Source organism: Agrilus planipennis, unplaced genomic scaffold (genome assembly GCF_000699045.2).
Source record: "Agrilus planipennis isolate EAB-ADULT unplaced genomic scaffold, Apla_2.0 scaffold10, whole genome shotgun sequence".
NCBI lineage: Eukaryota > Metazoa > Arthropoda > Insecta > Coleoptera > Buprestidae > Agrilus > Agrilus planipennis.
Window position 1 is genome coordinate 1,164,375 of NW_020442465.1, and position 12,169 is coordinate 1,176,543.

The 12,169-nt window shown below is 33.3% G+C and overlaps 1 protein-coding gene across 2 annotated transcripts in view; it reads left to right on the forward strand.

Moving 5' to 3' along the window:
• LOC108732433 (neuronal PAS domain-containing protein 2) overlaps positions 1-12,169 on the forward strand; it is a 45,829-nt gene that overhangs the window by 13,386 nt on the left and 20,274 nt on the right. The gene's annotated exons all lie outside the window — the stretch shown is intronic.

Below are 12,169 nucleotides of genomic sequence, written 5' to 3' on the forward strand. Positions count from 1 at the left end.
ACGATTTTCCTGCTTTTCCATTTTTACGAAAACCACAGAGGCGTCTTGTTCAGCGTGCTGTCAAACCTACACTAGCAAGGAGATCGGGCTGAAACTATAGCTACAAGCTATCCAAGGATGGTACTATAGAATGTCACCTCAAGGTAGGCCTAGTGGCGTCATCTCTTGGTTAGGCCGGAAACTTATCAATCCACCCTCGTATATGGCACTATATCACCAGCCACGAAGATTAAGTATGATTGTAGCAATAAAAGAACAAAGGCTTTCACGGCCGGAATCCATAGTAGAATGAAGATTCGGCTATAAGTGAACTATTGAGTCCAGACGTTTCGTCAGTTACTGCGGCTGACATCCTCAGTGGTAGTGCAGCGACTTCGCTGTCGAGACTTCGAGATTTAATCTACGTTCACGTTGTCGACGCAGCACTACCACTGAGGATGTCAGCCGCAGTAGCTGACGAAACGTCTGGACACAGTAGTTCACTTAGACCACGGCCCTATAGCCAGAATGTTAATTCTACAATGATTATAGCTTTTCTATCTTTATGTTATTGTTTTTTCAGTTCAGCGACAAATAATTCTTCTATTCTTCCTTATTTACCTTTGTCACCCGTTTTAATTGGAAAAAAGGCACCGATGTCATAATAGTTTGTTTACCGTGAATGGTCAAAGCCAAAATAGGGTTGCAAATGATTTTATTGATGTAAAATCAACAACAATCATTTTGTATCAAAATATTTACAACCGCATTTTGTTTCCGATCTTTTACACATTGTAATAGTAGAAAGAAATGGAATCCATAGTTTCTTTAGCTTTGGGTTCATCTAATAAGTGAAGTTTTTCGAATTGTTTTCTAAGGATTTTGGATTATAGGCATTTATTAGCACACTACAATATCTTGTAGTTTTCAGTTTTACACATCTGGCGTATATCGATTCGATATTGTTTTGCGGGTTGTTTTTGTCGTAATTCAGAGTTTCGTAGTTCGTTGCTAAAGGTACGATAAGTGGTGATTTGGCAGATGCTGATGTCAATTTGGAGCTTCAAAATTCCATGGACCATGACATTGAACCCGGAAAACCATATCGATCCAATATTTTAGATTATCCATTTCCAAGGAGTCCCAAGGAGGCTCTTTTCAGTTAGAGAATTAGAGTATCGCTTTGTCTACTTTTCCCTTCGACATTCAAGATGCTGTCGTTTAATCGAAATTTACGTGTTTACGTTTTAATATTCGGTCATACAGTCAGAGAGATAAGATATAGTAATGACTATGGCAAAAATTTCGTTGATATTAGGTTACAGCATAGATTTCTAATGGAGGTAAAATCGGTCCGCCGTGAGCGCTAGAGCGTTCCGAGAAGTAGTAATAGATCCAGAGACAAATAAAACATACACTTTTCGATATTTGTAATTTTTATGATCTAAAACACTTCAAAACATATGCTAAAGTAATAATCATCTAAAAAATATTATTTTCTATAAGTTATTGACTTCTTGATTTTCTTGTAGAATAAGTAGTTTTCATATGAAAAGTTTTATACGTTTAATAAACTGTCATTGAAATGGCAAAGAAACCAAGCAACGAGACACTAGGCTTGTGCAAAGGAAGATTATTTAGTTTCTTTTCAATCCTTTAGGAACTACGTGTATGGTTTATTTCATTGTAATTTATTTTATTTTTTTTTCCTGGGTTAACAATTAGGTATATTTATAAACCTGGAAGTTTCGCATTGCATGTTGACAGTTTCGCGTTTTTTAAATCAATTAAAACTATTGCATTTTTTGTTTAATTTTTGTAAGTACAATATTTCTTCATACTAAAAATGAGTAACAAAGCTAATTGGTAATAATAATCAGTTGTAATTGTAAAAATAAAGACGATGTAATGCAATATTATTTATCTCGACGTACGATTTTAATCATACGTAATAACTGAATTTTGTTAACTCATTTTGTGTCAAAGTGTCAGTTAGATTTACATAAATAACGTGTACTTATGTTGTAAATGTATGCAATTTGTAGCTGTTTTCATATATTTTAAATATTTGACCAGTAGCAGTATTAATATGAATCATATTATGTGTATGGAATTGTGAGTATGTAAATGTCTGTACTCGCGTATAAATGAACTGGAGATAATTTAGACTTTGAACTTTCATATAAATACCAAAAAAATCTTCTGAATTATTCAAAGTAAATACTACGATTCAAACAAAAAGAACGTAATAAAATACGTAGCTATTGGCATTCTCATTAAGATTGAAAATGCTTCAATTATTTATTTAAATAGGTGTTTATTACAGGTATATTTATATAGTACATAATCTGTGGATAAATAAAACCCTTTTGTTTAAAGCAACAAAAAACTTATTTTTGGTTGATTTGCTTGTTGTAAACTCTGCTACTACTATATATTAATACATAGTTATTTACGTATATCAACGTCGTTAAATATTCAAACGCTACTTGATACGATCAACTGATAGGTCATCAATTAAAATAAATAAATTTATGAATGGAAGAAACATCGGAGACGTGGGTTTTAAAGAAATCATTTGTGCATGCATACATACAGCTGTTCAGTTCACCTATAATAACCGTTACAATCTTATATATTACTTCGCTTGTGTTGTCTTTTCCTATGATAAAAGCTGATTGCGCTTAAAACTTCAGTAATTGGTATTCGCAGCAGTTAATTTTTTGAAAATTTTGAAAAAAAATCAACAGAAATTCAAATTAGAGAGACAATTAGTAATGTAAAGCCAGCACTTAAATCTCAACTTGGAAAAATGAAGAATTTCGACTTAGAGTTTGGAATAATAATAATGTACAATAATATAATAATAGGTAATATCCCATTAGTTTTTAAGTGATGGCTACTTTTAGTCTAAATTTTTTTAATGCATTATATTGGGATGGGAATTTTAGGAATTTTTATTAATAAGAATACATTTTTATGGATTCTTAATGATTCGCTCATGGTTATATTTGGCTAACAAAATTAATTATTTATTTAACTTCAGGACAAGGTTATGAAAAAAAAAGATATTGCATCTGCCAGAAATTCCAGTCCTGAATAACGGAAGTAGTCCTAAAAAGCATAGTTTTGTCTGTTTGATATTTGTTATTTTCAGCTAACGTTTTTGAAAATAGCGTTACATAACAAGAAGTTTAACATTCAGGTATATCATTGTAAACAATTTTTTATGGTTTGTTTTCTGAAAATGTTATTATTAGTCGTGTGCAAAATGAATAAACAAAATAGAATTCTTCCTGTCTAGCATTTTAATATATTTCATTCAATTATTTATTTATCTCATGTCGGACATTCCTCTCATAGTTGTGAATTTGTTGAATATGAGATTCGGAAATTATTCACGGGCAGGTATGTAGTAACTACTTTACAATTAGTATTATTAAAAAAAAAACGTTTAAAAAAGCAGATAACAGCGTTCTATTATTTTATTGATTTATATCTAAATTGATCTTTAATTATTAATACGGGATTATCTTCTTTTGTAATGGGATTATGATAAAGCCGCTTTTGATTACAATTTGTAGAAGTTTGACTAAAATTTTTTTAATACCCAATCAATTAAAAAAAAAATGAAACTATAAAGTGATGTCACCAATATTGACATATTACTATTGAAATATGGGCACTACTGACACATACAGAATGTTGAAATAAAATTTTTAAGAAAAGCAAAGGGAAGCACTACATACTCTCAATGAATGACAGAGCTCATTAAAATGAATACAAATACTAAAAGAGAGGAAAGAGATATGAGTAGCCCCAGAAGAATAGATTACAAACCTAATGAAAAAGAAGACTGAATCAATTACTTTAAAAGTATTTAAATAGTAAACACAAAATAAATACATAATTAGAAGTAGACTAATTATAGTTTTAGAGTAAGGTGCATTTGAAAAGAAAAAGTGATTCCTCCATGTGTTTGAGTTTGAGTCTTCTTACAAAAATTTCTCCAAAAGGGGTCGCATTAAGAACAATTTAAGTATGAATTCTTTGGCATGCTTTGGATTCATGGATACTTGATACTATATTTCAAAAAATTAAAGTGTTTCTACCAATAGTTATATATCATCTTATTTGAATGGAACAACTTCGGTTTAGTCAGTGATTTATTGAAGTTGGCTGTGGCGTATCAAGCAGAACTAATAAACTCCGAATCGTGATCAAAAATTGTACGGTACGCTAAAAGTAATGTGAAAAATCTCTCATCTGCCCCATGAGTTTGTTGTTCCTCTCAAAATTAACAGATTCCACAAAACCGTTAAACCCCTAAGTCGAATGTTACCATACAAACTGATTTGACGATAGATAGATAATGTGTAGTCTCAAAATACGTTATCAAAGGTTAGTGAGATTCCTTCTTTAAAGGTGCATTATAATTTGTGTATTTTTAGTCCTTAGCTGTGGCTTGCTAATCGCCATTGTTTCCTTAAATTCCAATGTGGCAGTTGGTGAACCCAACAAAAAAACATTTGCGCATTTTACCTATTTGTATTAAACGTGAGGTACCAGTGACGTAAAAAACATTTTATATACCTGGCAGTCTACGTTAACCTTGTGTAACCTATTATTTGTTTAACTTGCAAATTATGAATTGCCTATGGATGACTTGTTTTGTTTAGCACTCGATTGATTACTGTTACTAAATTTTATTACATTGCTATTTTGCAAACTTCTCGCAAGTTTTTTTCCACAATCATTAGTAAAACTGTTTGTGAAAACTTGTAAAGAAATCAACATAAACAAAAATATTATGATGTATATTATTATCCCCTTCGTTGGTACACCAATGGTCCGGGTTCTCTTTCCGGACCATAAAGTATCTTTTTTGTTAGATTCCCGTTTATTTATATGAGTAGTTTAGGTTGTTCTGGTTATCTCTAATTACTTTTATACCTAATTATAAATTAATCGAAACGTCATTATTCTTATTGTTGCGATGTTCCGCTAAATGCGTTACCGCGGGAGCCATTGCTCCCGCGCCTTGTCAATTGACGCGCGACTCTCATGATACATTTATTTAGCCAGATAAGGTCATAGGCTTTCTTTGCCTGTCATTGCTTACTCACAAAAATGCTAATCGTTTTTAGTCCATTGAACTGATTTTAGTTTAGTTTACCTACAGAATAAAAAAGATACAAAGTGTAAAATTGTATTTGCAAAAACAAATAGGGCGTTTGTAATATTTTTTTATATAGATTATGTACCAGTAGGAATAGAGGAAGGATATAAAGCAGAGGATAGTTCAGGGTTGTGTCACCTTCAATAAAGAGAAGTCACTTCTATGCTCGCGAACGGTTAATTTAGAAATTCGGGGAAGGTTGTTAAAGGTGCGGATGGGAAACCTGGACAGTAGGCGCGGCGGAAAAGAAAAAGTTAGAAGCGTTCGAAATGTGGTATTAACGGTAGAGACCGTTGCCGAACTTCGGTTTCGGTTGTAAAAACCAGTTTCGGTCGGACACTAGTTAACGGCGAAAGATGAAGATACCGTGGATAGAGAAAGTTAGAAATGAAGAGGTATTAGAAAGAATAGGAGAACAGAGGACTCTATGGAAGTCAATAAGAAATAGGTAAGATAGGTTAGTAAGACACCTTCTCAGGCATAAAGGTCTAGTCAGAGACATAGTAGAGGTGCGTGTCCAACCAGTTTTAGGACTGACGACCTTATGATGATTATGGTATCACAATTCAGCACTTAGACGTACCTGTATAGGTGGATCAAGTTCCTTGCATTTAAAGATGTGAAAACGATTTGCGTTATATGGAACTTAAAATGTATAATGATGTAACCTACCCTTAGCTTATGCCAACAAGGAGTTTACGTCCCTGATTCATTCTTTTTATTTATTTTGTCAAAATTGACATAGATATGCCATCCTTGCAAATTGATGAGGCGTGCGATCAACGACTCCAATTTCATTTTCAATCACACTGATGCTCTACAGTTATGACCAACGATGGAACTTATACTTCCGGCTTTCAGTAACAAATCAAATGGTGTGTGATATGCAGCCAACATGGGATTGAATAATATTTTTTCCACCAACTCAACAAAGTCATCTTTTTACGTTGAGGAAGGAGTATTTAATTTGCAACTGAATAAATGTTTGTCCGATACAACATTATGATTATATTATCGATACTTTAGAGTTTTCTCTGTATTTCATCTTTTTTATCTTTAATGATTTAATGAAGGTATATTATACCTTTCAAAATGTTTTCCCAAAGTGCACAGATGGCTAGCTATATTTTCCCGTAAATTAATAAATAAAAAAAATAAGGTTTTTGAATGTTAAGGTAAAGAAAAGAACTACAAATGGTGTACAGAGAGGTTTTAGTTTTTAATACTTATATTACATATTTATACTTTCGTTTATTTGGCCGTAAGAGTTTCAATGTCAATATAAATTGATTGATAACCTATGTTGTATGCAGAAGTAAGTAAATAAATAGCTTGTGCGATACTGAAAAAAATCTGGTCGAAATCCAAGTCGTTTTCGCTTTAATTATGAGTAGGCAATGGAACCGCCTTGAAGCATATTTTGAACGAAAAACGATCATAAAATGTGCGTATTGTTATTGTACGGTACGCTATTTTAACATGAAAATGTAAACATGTAATGGTTGGTCTTGCCAGGAAAACGATAGTAAAACAGTTTTAGTAAAGAATGCATTCATAATATATATTTAAAAACCTTGACTTTGCCGAATATTTTTTAACATGCTCAACTACAACAAAAGTAAAACAAAGTTGGCGTTTAGGTACTTGGTGTAAGTTCGTGATTCAATTTGTTTAAAAAAATGACTGCTGAAGGAGAGATGCAGGGGAAAAAGACTAGTATACTTAGATTTGCAGATGACACAGCAGTATTAACATCCAGCAAGGAGAAGTTTGAGATAGCTTTAAATAAAATGGAAGCGGTATTGACAAAAAAATATTGTATGAAAATAAATAAAAGTACAGCAAAAATACTTGTATGCAAGGGAAGAAAAAGTAAGGAAAGAGGGGATATAAAGATAAGAGACGAAAAATTAGAAGAAGTGGTGATTTTAGGTATCTAGGAAGTCAGATAAGTCAGGACGGAAGGAGTAGTAGGGATATAAAGCAGAGGATAACGGAGGGTCGAGTCGCCTTCAATAAAAAGAAGCCACTTCTACGCTCGCATACGGTTTTATGTTCTAGTTTTAAGGAAATGCGAAGGTTAGCTCAGGATAGGAAGGAGTAGAGGTGCGTGTCCAACCAGTCTTAGGACTGACGACTTTATAATGATGAAAGGAGAGGCTGTGACAAGACTCTTTTGACCCCAACAGCAGGGGTCTATAAACACGAGAAAAAAAAGTACACTTCTGGCAAGGTGGTATTTTTTTCTAGTTTTAATTGGTTGTTTTATAATGAGCGCGCAGGAGAAGTCAACATTTCTATTTTATTTTTCATCGAAAAATCTTTAACCTTAATTTGCGATTTATTTCTATTTCTTATTCTAAACGTTTGTTCAGAATACATTGTATAGTGAGACAAAATGCAAACTGGTTCTATAATGTATGTAATAAAAAGTGACTGGTATGCATTAATTTATGTGGTAGTGTGAACATCATTGGCCTTTAGAAGCGATTTAAATTAATAGTCCTTAATAAAATATGTAAACTAATTAGGTATACCTAAAGTTTAAGTGCAAATTTAAAAGTTCGTTTTTAAAAACTTGTCTTACAAGTTTTGCAAGGTACGTCAACTCGAAAGCCAAATAAAACTATATATGTGAGATCTATTTTATCGGTTGTAAAGTGTAGTTATTTAACAATTATACAAATACTTTGCAGATTTGGAACAGATAACACCGAAACGCTAAATTTTAAATGCTTGTGTGGGTATTTTATCTAATCTTTTTAACCTTGCAATACCTAGAAATGTCAGTTTTTTATATTTGTATAAAGATACAAATTTTGCTTTTATTAAAAAATGTGTGCCATTGCAAATTCTGTATCTGGTACAGGTAAATTTACAAAAAGTGTGCTTTTTCTCACTGCACGGGCGGCCCAGATTAGATTCGGACCGATTCAATGGTTTGTTTTCCTATGTTCTGTTATGTTAGCGTATAAAAAACTAGCTTTTCCCCGCGGCTTAGCTCGCAGAAATTATTATTGTTTCGCCATAAAACCTTTTAACTACTAATTCACCTTTATAACGTTTTAATTTCATGTAATGTCGCCATCGTAGATTTCAAATACAAACGTAGCAACAACATTTCATCCTTAAGGGTTGATTTTTAAAAATTGCCAAAACACGTATTTGCTTAATTTCAACAATGAGCAACCTTCGAGTAAATCCGAGTACAAATAAAATATACCCCATGGAAACGTTGCAACCTCTTTTCATTTGATTAATAATATCAAACAGTATATATACCAAGTTTCAAGTAAATTCAATCACAAATAAAGTATGTCCCAAACAAAAATTGCAACACCTTTTAACGGCAAGACTGATGTTTTGTTTGTCCGTCTCCCAGTTCGAAGCTACCTCCCCACCAATTTTCAGCCAGATCGGTGCAGCCGTTCTTGAGTTATAAATAGTGTAACAAAAACGACTCTTTTATATATGCAGATGTAAGTGAAACTCTTTTAAGTATCTCTCTTGTCATTCCCAAACAAGACCATTTCTTCTATTAAAACCATTTTGAGAATACATTGTATGTTTATGAGTTTGGAAATGATATTAACAGTAAACAAAACATGTTTTGTTTTTTATTTTAATATCAGTACGTATTAATATAAAAGTTTTCAGAGGTTTTAAGTACAAGGTTATTTAATTAATTACTGTCTATTAGAAACAGTTTTGCTTAATTTCTGTAATACTTTTAACGCTACACATCTTAATGCAGATTATTTTTTTATAGTGATGATCTGTTTGTTTTTACCATAATATTATGAATAAGTGTATTTTTTTTGTTGTACTTAAAAGCGAAGCTGTGTGGAAATGACGTAAGATGCACGAAGCATGCGATATAAATTGAAGAGTCTTTATATTTTAAGATCGAAAACGATGTGTTTTTGGTCATTACTTGTTAAGATGTATTGTGTACGTATTATCTTGTTCTATTAATAAATCTAGTCTTATTTAATTCATGCTGATTTAATGGCAAATCTTCTTTGCCCCTACGCCCATTCGAAAAATTAAATCGTCACAAATACAACCACCACCTGCTAATTTATGAAGCATTCAGAGTCTTCTTGTAAACAGAAATGCAATAATTTCCTCTTTCAGAGAAACATCCAATCATGTCTGTAATTTTAATGGAAAATTACTTCAAAAATGTGTTCGTTCTTGTATGTATTCATTTATTCGTTCGAGCGTAATGACGAAAAATGTACAAAAAGCAGAGCAATTTGCTCGTTTCAGGAACAAAAAGATACGTAAATACATTACCATAATCGTAGATCCAGAAGACTGGCTGGATGCACACCTCCACTCTTTATGCTGAGTCAACCTTCTCCTTTTCCTCCGTAACGTCCTCGGTCCCCTTACCTTTCTGCATTTCCTTAAAACTAGATATTCCGCATCTCTAACACTAAGTCAAGGAACTTCTACCCCTCTTTCTAGCATGTCTCTTAACTATTACACAATGCCTTAGAAGTTGTCCATCATCCTAACCGTTCTTTTTCTTATTGACCTTCATAGCGCCCTCTGTTGTCCTACTTTCTTGCAATTTCTTAAAACTGGAACATGCTGCATCCCTAACCATTTACGAACAGTAATGTAATCTGGGTCTACCTCAGCCCCTCATTACTTCTATTTTTGCTTCCAATATCTCTCTCAAGTAGCTTTTCATGTCTCACATCGTATCCTTCATCCTATCTCCCTGTTTTCTAATTGATTTCCATAACATCCTGTGTTCTCTTACTTTTTCGTATTGTCTTAAAACTAGAACATGCTGCATCCCTAACCATTTGCCAACAGTATTCTAATCTAGGTCTACCTCAGCCCCTCATTACGTCCATTTTTGCTTCCAATATCTCTTTCAAGTAGCTTTTTACGTCTTAAAGGATATTCTTTATCTTACTTCTCCATTTCCTAATTGACTTCCACTGTTCTCTTACTTTTTCGCATGTTCCTAAAACTAGAACATTCTGCATCCCTATGTATTTATGAACAGTGTAGTCTTGCCTAGATCTACCTCTGTCCCTAATTACTTCTTTTTTTTTTTGTTCTAATATCTCTAAGTAGCTTTTCGCTTCTTATCCTACTTCTCCTTTGCCTTATTGACTTAATTCTCTGTCCTCCTATTTTTCTCTCCTCATTTTACAATATCTAACGAATGGTTTCGTATGTATCTTGCTTACAAAATTAGAACCTTCTCTTGAGAAAATCAAGTTCGGGGCCGTCCAAAAAAGAATGCAAATCTACATTTCGGGTCCAAAGCTCGACTGAGCATCAAGGCAGCGTTCAAGGTACGGACACGGCACCGCGCGGAAAAGCGTTAATTATTTCATAATAAAGAAGTCTGTGCAATTTTTTCATAATTAGAAATTTCAACTTTGATCCAAACGGCGAAAAGGTCTCATAGGATAACTGAAGGAAAAAAATCGGAAAACATTAATTTCTAATTCTATCTGGAATTTTTATCTGACAAACTTAATTTGATTTTATCACTATTCTCTCGTATTTTCCACTTCCGTTATTGGCTCTGGCTTACACGCGTACAAATTATGTGTTCTTCATTAAAATCAAACAAAATCGAATTTCTCTCGTTACCAATAACAACGGCTCTATTCAGTATTTGCATATTCCGGCAGCTTGTTACCTTGGTTACCGTTGCAAATGAACGCATTATCCCCGGTTGTTGCAACTACTTGCAATTTTTTGCAAAGCACGTGTTGCGTATTGATTTTTGTGCTTATCATATATGTGTGCACTTTGATGTATGTGTGCCTCAAAAGCTTTTTGAACCCGGAAATTTAAATGGATTCACTCACTAATGAACACAAGGTGCTTTTATTTTGATTTTCACACGGCAAAAAAACAAAAACTGCCGCAATTAGCGTTTTATTAAAGTTTGAGCTCCAGATCGTACAATTTAATGAGTTTTCTTCGTTTTCTTCTTGTTTGAAATAGACAAAATCCAGTCGAACTCGGTTATAGTAACGAATGCGAAGGAGCTGATAATTTTGTTCGTTATTTTCTTTTTTTATTAACATCCTAGGGATTTAATCGATAAAAATCAACTTTTATAAAATAAAATTGTAAAAAAAGAAATTTGAAAAATAATTCGAAGTGGTCTGTATTCTGTCGAAACTGCCAGACGCGGATCGCGATTTCGATCTTTTTGGATCTCATCAGCGCGTCGCAGGCAGCTCCGACAGAACACAGACCAACTTTTACCTGCTGTCTTAACAGCGCGTTTTAGAAAATACCACAAATGGCGTGGTAAACGCCATCTGTAGTACGATGCTACAGTACTTCGAATTATTTTATTCGATTATGGTAACGTGCCTGTCACGTTGAGGTTAGCTACGCCGGGATTCGTTTTCAGCAGTACAGGTAGATATCCACACAAGTGGACCTTGTTGGAGCATACATAATCCTAAAATGTAGCATCGTGCTACAGATGGCGTTTACTGCGTCATTTGTAGTATTTTCTAAAATCTTTTGTTAAATTTTTGTACCGAAATTTCCTCATATTTCCAGAGATGCTTTTGGCAAAAAAAGAATGTGTAGGTATCTTTTTTTCATTTGACAAAAAACTTAATTTATATTTGAAATGAAATAAAAATCTTCTTTCCCCTATGCCGGCTCTAAATTCCCTAGGTCTTGGGAAATGTCCCTAGGTTCATCAACGAAGGCAAAAATCGAATGTGTTAGTGGATATCTCCCTCCCTCTTGCTTACTGCTTACACAGAGAGAGAGAGAGAGAGAGAGAGAGAAACAAAAAACCGTATAAGTTGTATTCGATTAGTCTGTCATCTAGTGACTATATCCCATAGCAACCATGTTAAAAAGCATCGGTAGCAACCGATTGGCATTGCAAAATATTGTGAACACATAGCGCTTACGTAATGCATATGTTAGATGTCAGTTTTTTCAACTTTTTTTTACAAAATACTCGCCTTGATCAAAATTTATAATCAATATTTGTAGAAT